The sequence below is a fragment of the Sturnira hondurensis genome, unplaced genomic scaffold, assembly GCF_014824575.4.
Source record: "Sturnira hondurensis isolate 20B ecotype Veracruz unplaced genomic scaffold, ASM1482457v3 Scaffold0003801, whole genome shotgun sequence".
Lineage (NCBI taxonomy): Eukaryota > Metazoa > Chordata > Mammalia > Chiroptera > Phyllostomidae > Sturnira > Sturnira hondurensis.
Window position 1 is genome coordinate 4,009,907 of NW_028076432.1, and position 11,008 is coordinate 4,020,914.

The following is an 11,008-nucleotide window of genomic DNA, read 5'->3' on the forward strand; positions in this document are numbered from 1 at the left end:
GGTTCACAGGCCCGCGATCAATCCACTGAGCTACACCAGCCAGGGCCCAATGGTATTTTTTGAAGCAGGTGAACAATACAGAAAGACAGCCCAAGATCCAGTGGTCTCCGTTTACTTCCTTCCTTGGAGTTCTTGACGCTAGAGGGAGTAAGAGGACAGAACAGAGGACAATCCTTTGCTTTTATTTCTGCAATTCATTCTATAGTTCTTGAATCAGAGGAGTCCATTGTCATGAAAGCTTTGTGTTACTTTATGTTAATGTCACACTTATCGTGGCTTGCAAGTGGCCACCAACCCCTGTCCCTCATAAATCTGGGGCGAATTCTCTTCCGGAATTTTACTAGGGGAATGGCAAAGACACCCAATTACAAGTTTGCTGATCACAAAAAAAGAATGATTAAAACAAAAGAAAAAAAAGAACTGTTAAGACATTATGTACTTTGCAGCGTCTCCTTTAAACCATGACACTTGCTGACCATTTATTCCTTGAACTAATTCTTAGTGCACACTCTTAATGCTTCGAGGCAGCGTGCTGGGCCAGGAGGCTGCACACAGAAGACACAGTCCTGACCTCAGGTTGCTGTCAGTCTAACCGTAATCAGTACTACGATGAAGGGAAGCATAGTCTGCCAAGGGAATGCGTAAGAAAGGATTATACTACCCAAAGCAGGGAGCCCTCAGAAGGCTTTGGTTTGGGAGGATGACTAGAAAAATGTTTTCATGAAGTGGATTTGGTGGACAGTTGAGTGAGGTGAGTTGTGTGCAAAAGGCAACAACACTTGCAAAAGCCAGGACATCTGTGCCAGAGAGCTTGGCTAGTCTAGGAACTGAAAGAATGTTTGGGGAGATGGGTTGAGGGTAGAGGGATTCAGATGGTGGGCTTGGCAAGGGTGGGTCTGGCACTCAGGCTCACTTCGACTTCGTCAGGGGTAAAGTGGAGTCACCGGAGGCTGTTAGACTGGGGAGTGATGTTGAAAAGAAAGGGTCTTGGCCTGCTCTTTGCTCACTTCTTCTGTCTGGACTTTCAGGAGTCAGAGCCCAGTGTTTCACCCAGGTGCCCATGCTAGATACTGAGCTGGGTGACCTTGGAGAGCTCCTCTCTGCTGGCCAGGGACAGTCCCTCACTGGGCAGGTCCATGCAGAGTCCCCACTCTGTGCGGTTTGCATCACAGTGTGGGATTAGAGAAGCCTTCCTCACTGGGAAGCTTGGCTGCCTGGATCTCCCCGAGACCTGCTGGAAAATAGGGTTTCAGGGTGTCTCACCTTTGGGGCTCAAAATCTGTAGTGGAGTATAGGAGAAGTGACAGATCTCACCAAAGCTGCACCATGGCCTGTGTCCTCCTCTCCCCATCCAGTTTTCCCCTGAAGAACTGATATTCAGGTGTTGCTTTACCTCTTCCTATGAGCTCATTCACATGCAATAGCTCATGTGAACTCCTTAGCAACTCTGAGTTGGGTGTTATTACTCCTATTTTACAGGTGGGGAAACTGAGGTTGAGAGGGCTGACATGACCTATCCCAGGGCACAGAGCCAATAAGTGGTGGAGCTCAGAATTGAACATGCTGTGCACTGTACAGAGAAGTCACCTTGTCACTCTCGGTCCACCATTCATTTTCCTTGGGCACAGGGCACAAATTGTGAAATCACAACTACTCTGAGACACATGACCTCTCACCCTCCAAGGGGCCGTTTTGTTTTCCTGTGTTCATCTAGTGCAGAGGTGGCAAATAGGTTTCATCTTCATGCAGCTCCCTTCGATTGACTGCTCAGAACAGAGCATCGAATTGTGTGAGGCCCACACAATCCTGACGCAGTGGGAAAGAATATCACTGCCGATTGGCACTGCCCTCTGTGGATTCAGGAGAGGGGAGGGGCAGTGCATATGCCATTTCCAGCACATGTCTCTGGGAAAGCCTAGAGATGACAGGGAGTATCCTCCCCAGATTTAGGAGAGCATGTGTAGGCTAGGTATGTGAGAATTTAAGATGAAGTAACTCCAGACTGCCGCAGGCCTGTGTGTGACACGTGAAAAGTAGTCTGGGGTAGAGGACCTCCGGGTAGTGAGAGACTCCTGATGATGGCACCTTGTCTGGAGGTGATGCTCTTCCCTCCAGAAGCCCAAGGGACACACGTGATACGGCTCAGCTCCAAGCAGTTGCAGAAAGGCCAGTAGGATTGTGAACCCGTGTAAGTCTGAGCATTTCATGGATATTCATGTTGGTGTGTTGGGAATAACGGCTGCTGGAACCATAAAAATATTGGTGGAGTGATTCTATCAGTACTTAAGGCATGAGCTTGGAACTATACACTTTGATCAGCTGAGAATTCTGAAAACCTCCAGACCATTAAAGGCAGATGTGTGTGGGCTCTGGGCCCTGTGGATGGAGAAAATGAGCACAGTGCAGACTCTTGACGACAAATGAAGATTATTCTGGACAGGAAGAGGGCAGAGTATTTCTTCAGACTTGCCTGGCTAAGGATCAAAGAGTTTCAGCACTCCCAAAGATACATTCCTACCACACTGTCGTGGTTATAATTGGTTTTCTATATATGTGTGCTAAATAATATGCACACAGTAATCTGTATATCGTTAATTCCATAGGTTGAGATGGCTCATTCTCAACCTTTTGCAGTCATGATACAGTTCCAAACCTTGAATCACGCAGATAAGATTCTGATGTCCAAAACAAACAGGCCAGTTATGCAGCTCACAGGTACAAAATGTGGTTTGACTAGCTTTTTCCTGTATTCAAGGGCTTGATAAAGACACTATTTATGTTGCTACCTTGGTCAAGTAGATGCCAAGATGTCAGTATGGTTTCTGACAAGACAGCTCTGAAGTTGATGGGCACATGTAAAGGGTCTAGTTCTTCTGGCTTAAATTATCTAGACAATTGCCTTCACTTTCTCTAAGTGGAGCAGCACAGTACAAAAGAGACATTTCAGAATTTGTGTTCCTAAAGTAGGAAGGATCACAATACCTGATATCAAACTGTATTACAAGGCCACTGTAACCAAGACAGCCTGGTACTGGCATAAAAACAGGCACATAGACCAATGGAACAGAACAGAGAACCCAGAAATAAACCCAACTCTCTACAGTCAATTAATATTCGACAAAGGGGGCAGTAACATAAAATGGGGTAAAGATAGCCTCTTCAACAAATGGTGTTGGGAAAACTGGACAGCTACATGCAAAAAAATGAAACTCGAGCACCAACTGACACCATACACCAAAATAAATTCAAGGTGGATAAAAGACTTATGGACGTGACACCATTAAAGTCCTGGAGGAGAACATTGGCAGGAAAATATCAGATATTTCATGCAGCAACATTTTTACTGATATGTCCCCTAGAGCAAGAAATATAAAGGAAAGAATAAACAAATGAGATCTCATCAAAATAAAAAGCTTCTGCACGGCTAAAGAAAACAGCATTAAAATAAAGACAACCAACTGTGTGGGAAAACATATTTGCCAATGATACCTCAGACAAAGGTTTAATCTCCAAAATATACAGAGAACTCACATGACTTCACTCTAAGAAGACAACTAACCCAATTAAAAAATTGGGAAAGGACTTGAAGAGACACTTCTCCAAGGAGGACATACAGAGGATCCAGAGACACATGAAGAGATGCTCAATATCGCTTGCTATCAGAGAGATGCAAATTAAAACCACAATGAGATACCACTTTACACCGGTGAGAATGGCTATCATAAACAAAGCAATAAACAATGAATGTTGGAGAGGGTGTGGGGAAAAGGGGACTCTGGTCCACTGTTGGTGGGATTGCAGACTGGTACAACCATTATGGAAAACAGTATGGAATTTTCTCTGAAAACTAAAATTGGACCTGACTTTTGACCCAGCAATTCCACTGCTAGGATTGTATCCTAAGAACCCTAAAATACCAACCCCAAAGAACATATGCACCCCAATGTTCATAGCAGCACAATTTACAATAGCCAAGAGTTGGAAGCAACCTAGGTGCCCATCAGTAAATGAATGGATCAAAAAACTATGGTACATATACACAGTGGAATTCTATGTCACAGAAAGAAAGAAGGAGCTCCTACCTTTTGCAACAACATGGATGGAACTGGAAAGCATTATGATGAGTGAAATAAGCCAGGTGTTGAAGGACAAATACCATATGATCTCACCTTTAACAGGAAGCTAAACAACAAAACAAGCAAGTAAGCAAAATATAACCAAAGACCCTGAAATAGAGAACAGGCTGACAGTGACCAGAGGGGAGAGGGGAGGGAATTTCAGGGGAAATAGGGGAGGGATTTAGAGGAACAAATATAAAGGATACATGGACAACAACTGAGAAGGGTGGAAATGGGAGGAAGGGGGGAGCAGGGGGGGTGGGATGGGATGAGAGTAATAGACAGAAAACTGTACTTGAAAAATAATTAAGTAAATTTAAAAAATTAAAAAAGAATTTGTGTTCCTTTGGTAAGGTAGGCACTGGAAGACATTTGTGTCTTGATTTGACATATAAAGCTTGTGGCTCTGGAACATAGACAATTTCCTCACAAAAAGTTCCAACAAAGAGGAGAAAATCTTGGAACCAATCTTCCCTTTGCTTAAAAAATGATCAAACTATAATTATAACATTTAAGGGGTAATTGTTCCAATTATACCAAAATGGGATGCTCCAACCCTCTTTTGCTGACAAAAATAGAATTGCTGTGAAGATGGAACAGTGTTTCCAGACAGCTTACATTGAGCCTGTTCTTTTTATAGTGACTCTAGGGTCAGGGAAAGGTCTGTGTGGGCAAGCCCTCTCGGGTCTGCTGGGTGCCAGCCTCTGAAGCTCTTCCCTCTTCACAGCTAGATCCTTTGAGACCCAGCTCCAGAATAGCACCCACCTTGACCTAACGTATTAGAACTTGAACCATTCTTGTGAGATCCCAAGAGTCAGATGGGGGCCCCAACAATTCTCAGATAGGTGATAGGGTAAATGAAGTGGGGAGTCTGTCCTGAGATGCTCTCATGGGGATGGGATGAGGACAATAGCACTCCAGTAAAAGGGTTCTCTGAAGAGGAAGAGAGGAAGGAAGGAAAATGTCACACACTGGCAGGTACTTTCTCAGATGTCATTTCAGGTAGGTAGCAGAATCCCAGGTAGTTGAGGCACAGTGGGAAGAAATGATGGGGTACATGACTGCTCAGCCAAGTGAACAGTCCATGTCTGGGAGTGCAAAGGTCTTGAGCTTCTGCCTTTGGCCTTCTGCCTGAGGAAGAGAAGGTAGCAGGACTCAGAACAGACACCAATTCTGGGAACTACTTGGGAGCAACAATTTAGGAAAAATGGTGGTAGGGTTGGGGGAAAAGAGCACATGGGAGCCCAGGAATTCATTTTTCCCCCTTTAGTTGTAGATCACTATGGGAAGGGAGCAGGAACAGGTGCATGGTGAGAAAAGAAGCAGGAGCAACACCCTGAGGAACTTTGTATGTTATACAGGGAAGTCTCAACTTTCTCTTAGGGCACTGGAAGGGTGTTGGAGGGTTTTAAAGATATGACTTCATGTGGAGTTGGACTCTCACTTTGGCAGTCCAGTTGATTTGGGAGAGTAAGATGTAGAGAAAGAAGGTTGTTGGTGGACACCATGCTACATGCTGGGGAGACATGTTTGGCAGGATTTTTTTTGGTTATTAGTGACAGAAACTCATCTTGAGAAACAGCCCTGTGCTGGTTGCACAGCTGTCCTCCTCTACAGACACAGGGCAGAACAGTTCCTGCAGTCTGCAACAGCTGGAACAAGGCCTTGAACATGACTGGCCCTCTCGCCATCTTTCATTGTTAGTCCTTTCTGCCTGCGAGCTCTGCAAGGCACAGTCGTATTTAAGATGATGAGCTCTGGAGCCAGACAACCTTAGGCTTTGTTACTAGCTGTGTGACATCAAGCAAGTGACTTAACCTTGCTTTGCCTCAGCTTCCCCATTTGTAAACAAGGATGACACATTATTTACCTCTTATGGTTGTTATGAGGACTAATGAGTTAATGCACATGAAATGCTTAGCATAAGTGCCTGTTTTAAGCACAGATAAGGTGCCTTACAAGTGTTAGCTCTTAGTACTATTATTTCTATCATTTGACTGCAGATTGACTTTTTCCATATGATAGGAAAACAGCCTTTGACAGCCCTGAAGTTTCATACCTAACTTCACCACCAGAGAGAAGCTGACTGAGTCTCCTCTGGTTCCAAGTCTAAGCACTCAAAGGGAAAGATTCACAGGCCAGTGTGAACTCCCCAGGTGATGGGTGCTGTGATGGAGGCTCTTCTCAAGTCCAGCAAACTTTCACCTTTCAGAGATGACATACCAGGGCCTTTGGGACCTCTGCATTTGGTGGATGGTCTATGTTTTTCTACAGGATTCAGAAAAAATGTAACAGAAATTTTGTGACCCTATCAGGCTCAATCAATAAATACAACAAAGGACTATGGAAATATGATGTTCATCTCCTCAGTGCCTGGTCAGTTCTCTGGCTCTAAGACCTCAAACTCCTACCTGACAGCTGGTTTCTGAGCCCTGCTTTCTGATCCAAAGTGCTTCACTCCTGCTCTCTTGGTCCCTGGCCCACTCCCCTGCACAGCCTTCCCTTTCCCCATTAGAGCACTTGGCCCACATCTCCTGATGCCTAGACCCTTTTGATGGGATTCAGTGACTGGATTCTAATCCCTTACCAGCACTTCTCTAAAAGAGTGGGGTAAAGGTGAGGGTGGAAATAGGAAGCACCACCACACTTTGTCCTCTTTAACCTCCAGGGCCTCATTTATACCCAACTTTGTCACCACCCTGTTGGCTCAGGGACACTCGCCTGTACACCAGCCTCACACAAGAGCTGTGATGTAGCTTCTCAACAAATTTGAAGGTAGTCCATGTGTTGGACCTTTGTGGTGGTTCAAAACTGTTCAAAGTGGAGAATGTTAAAGTCTGTAAATGTCAAGTGTCTATGGTACAGGTGGTGAACAAACTAATCCTGTACCCAGGGTGACTGACAGCTCTGTGGTGCAGGTGGCATTCGGCTGAGCCATGCAGGATGGCTAGGGTTTGGACAAGTCAAGTGAGCAGTATGGTAGGTTAGAGGGAGACAGAGCAGGTCATGTTTGGGGGATGGTGTGCCCAAGTTAGATGTGCCCAAGCCTCAGGATGAATGAAGAGATTGATAGGAGATAATGTTGGAATGACACAAAGTCCTTGGAATCTCCAAGACAAGCAGCGTTCTTCTCCCCANTGGCTCAGGGACACTCGCCTGTACACCAGCCTCACACAAGAGCTGTGATGTAGCTTCTCAACAAATTTGAAGGTAGTCCATGTGTTGGACCTTTGTGGTGGTTCAAAACTGTTCAAAGTGGAGAATGTTAAAGTCTGTAAATGTCAAGTGTCTATGGTACAGGTGGTGAACAAACTAATCCTGTACCCAGGGTGACTGACAGCTTTGTGGTGCAGGTGGCATTCAGCTGAGCCATGCAGGATGGCTAGGGTTTGGACAAGTCAAGTGAGCAGTATGGTAGGTTAGAGGGAGACAGAGCAGGTCATGTTTGGGGGTTGGTGTGCCCAAGTTAGATGTGCCCAAGCCTCAGGATGAATGAAGAGATTGATAGGAGATAATGCTGGAATGACACAAAGTCCTTGGAATCTCCAAGACAAGCAGCGTTCTCCCCAGCAGCTGTGGGTGGGTGTCCATTGCACTGTTGGAAGCAATGAGCAGGAGCCTATGTTGTGGAGAAACAGGGTAGTGTTGGTGGGGCATGTGTGTGGTTTGTCCTTATGGAAGTCAGCCTGAATCAGGTGGCCAGTGTTGTTTGCCCGCAGTAGATTTAAAAAAGATGCTCAGAGAAATACTCAGTGAACACCTGCTGAATGGGGATGAGCTTCCTGGAACATAAGTATCTCCCATTTGAAAATCTTCTTGGGTTTTCTACCTCTGATTAATAAGCTTTTGATTATACAATTAGGGGCTAGGTCCCATTCATGTCAATAATCCCAGCATCTAGTCCAGAGCCCCTGAGCAGAGCAAGTTCTTAATACAGTTTAGGTAAATTAGGCCATGATGAGGAATGTGGGAGTTTGAGTTGGAGATTAACTTTGGAAGGTGGAAGGCCAGGAGCTGTCTGACAGGCTCTGAGGGTTGTAGTTAGAGATAACAGAATCTGTTGTACCTGGTTAAGCAAAAAGGGGGTTATGAAAAAGCGTTATGGTTCACAGGATTGTTGGGAGAGCTGAAGGAACAGAAAGTGATGGACCTCCCCTCTCAGGAATGACTCCCTAAAATCACACTGCAGGGTCGCTGGCTTTGCCAGAATCAGGAAGCTGCAGGACCAGGAAGCTGCCGCCACAGCTGTTGCTCAGCAATCATGCACGCAAAAAACGTGATGCCTCAGGCTTTGTCTCTTTTCCCATGCAACTCCATTTCTAATTTAAGTCTCACACCAGTGCATCTGATGAGAGAAACTAAATCACACTCAGAACCTGGATAAAAAGAAGCTTTGGAAATTGTGTTTTGAGTTTTGCAGCCTCTGTTGAGAGCACCGTGGAGGGGCCCGAACAACCCAGTTCACACAGTGGGGAAGACTGCCAGGACAGGGATTAGGCATGGGGAGCCATACTCCCTCATTTATTCAGCAACCATTCACTGAGAACCTACTGGGTTTAGGGCCTGAGCTGGGGGGAGGTGCAGAGGCAGAGTTCCTGCCCTTGGGGCACTGACACTGTGAAGGAACAATACAGAGATGGTCAGGATCAACTTCTCGTGCCTGCTTCCACACAGGGCTAGCTCCAGAGACTGGGAGAGGATGGTGCTGTAGGGAGGAATCAGGTGGCACCCCCAGGCCACACCCACTGGAGGAGAATGGGTAAGGATTCTGGCAATAAATTCAGCTGAGCCTACCAGCATGCAACTTCCAGGCAAAGGTAACTTCCAAGCAAAAGCCACTCTCAGAGATTCTCAGAGCTGGGAAGGCCCTGCAGGTTAGTTAGTCCAATTGTCCTGGTTGCATGAATGTCATCCTTTCCAGCGTCTCTGATAGTGACTGAAATTATTTTTGGTTTTATTCCAACTCTTGGTTTATTTTTTAGTTTTTAGGTTCTCATTTTATAGGTCAACATGTGGCAGGTTGCCTCCCAGATAAAATATGAGAACAGGTGTAAGAACAGAAAAATTAAGTAACAGTGAGTTTAAAAATACTAATGAAATCAGGACACAAAAGGAGCCATAAGAGCTTGTAGAATATTTGAGGTTGTGAACACATAGGTGAGGCTGTGCTCTAGTTTCTTTCTGCTGGACATAAGATGGGAAAATCGTCCTCACTAAAGAAGACCTGGAGAGGATGATGCTTAAATTATAAGAGGATGTGTGTAAATGAGCTTCCTTTGTAATAACAGGGCCCAGATTTCTTCTACTTTATTTATTTTGCCTTGTAGATAACAGTGCAGAGTTTGTGGGCTCCAATCTGAGTCCACGTCCAGGCCCTGAGTGGTCCTCTCCTTCTCTGATGGAGCCGAGCACCCGGTTCATGGTGGCTGCAGCGACTTGGGCTTTTCCAACTGCTGGGCCAGGTCTGTGGGTCGCTAGCAATGAGTGAGGCCCACCCTCCTTCAGCCTCTGGGCCATCAAAGGTGGTGAGAGAGCAAGATGACAGGGCATTTATAGAAGAGACATGTGAGCCCAGCCCTGGAAAGTTGAAAGACAAGGCCTCACCATGGGGGATGAGGGGATCCTTAGTAGAGTAGGGCACCATGGAGCCCCAAAAGGAAGTACTTTCAGAATCCAGGGCCTCAGGAGTGGGATTTTGTAGCTCCTTGCTCTGTTGCTGTACCATCAAGGTGACTTTTCTTTATTTTTCTTTGTAAGTCTTTGGAACAGTCCAGGTCCCAGCAGGAAATGGCTGACATGCCTCAGCTGGTTTTGAAGCAACTGGCAGACACTCCACAGCCCTCACTGCTGCCTCATCTCTCCACCTCACACAGGAAGAGCCTCGCTACAGATCGCTCATGTCTGCACACATTCTGTTGGACCAGGGAGGGGAGCATCTGCTGTTTGAACCACTTCGAGGTCAGAGCTTACGCAGGCCTAATTTCTTGGGAACTTCTTCCCTCCAGAAGGTTTGCGTTCTCTTGCTCAAGGAACAATGAAGTCATCACCTCTCCTGCTCTCTTGTGCTCCTTCAGCATCTCGTCCTGTGCTGGGTAAAGGTGAGACAGGCCAGGGGTTGCTTTTACTGCCTCAGCCTGTGAAGTGCAGACCAGCTCTATGGGAGTTAGGTCCACCAGGCCCTCTAGCTCTGGTGGCCTGTACATGCAGACACTATTTGCCTGTGTGCTTCCTGCATTGGTCTGTCCTTCCTACCTGGGCTGTAGGGTCTGGGATTCTCGTGTGGGCTGCGAGAGAAGGAGCAAATGAGGCCACTCACTGGACTTCAAACCCACCATCCCGGCTATCTGGACAAAGGAGTTCTGTATGTGCACAGTCTGCGTGAGAGTTCCCAGCCTCCTAATAATGAAGGATGTTCTTTGGCCAGACCTTGCCTCACACTCATATTTCCCTCAGGAATCTTGTGGGTTGGTAGGGGAATGGGCTACGGTGTCGAACCATCCACTTCATGATCCCTTTGGTTCACAGTGATTTGAGAAGTCCTTGAAAATACACAGTTTTTCTCATTTATACATTACAGTCTGAGTCTATATCCAGGAATTATACCTGTTTTACAGATGAGAGAACTGAAGTTTAGGTAAGTTGCTCAGTCTTATAGGTAATTACAGTCAGAAATGGGATTAGAGGGGAGACCCTCCCCATCATAGCCAGCTAACGAGATAAAGCAAAATGTTCTCCAGGAGCTGTTTTCAAAAGTATTGTTAACCAGCTATTACACTTGCTGTTCTTTTAATAGTTTTATCTTCCTCTCATAAAAACAGCACAGATTTACCATTTCAACTGCAAGATCTGTTCCCAAATGAAAATAGCCATGAAATCTTTATATACGACCA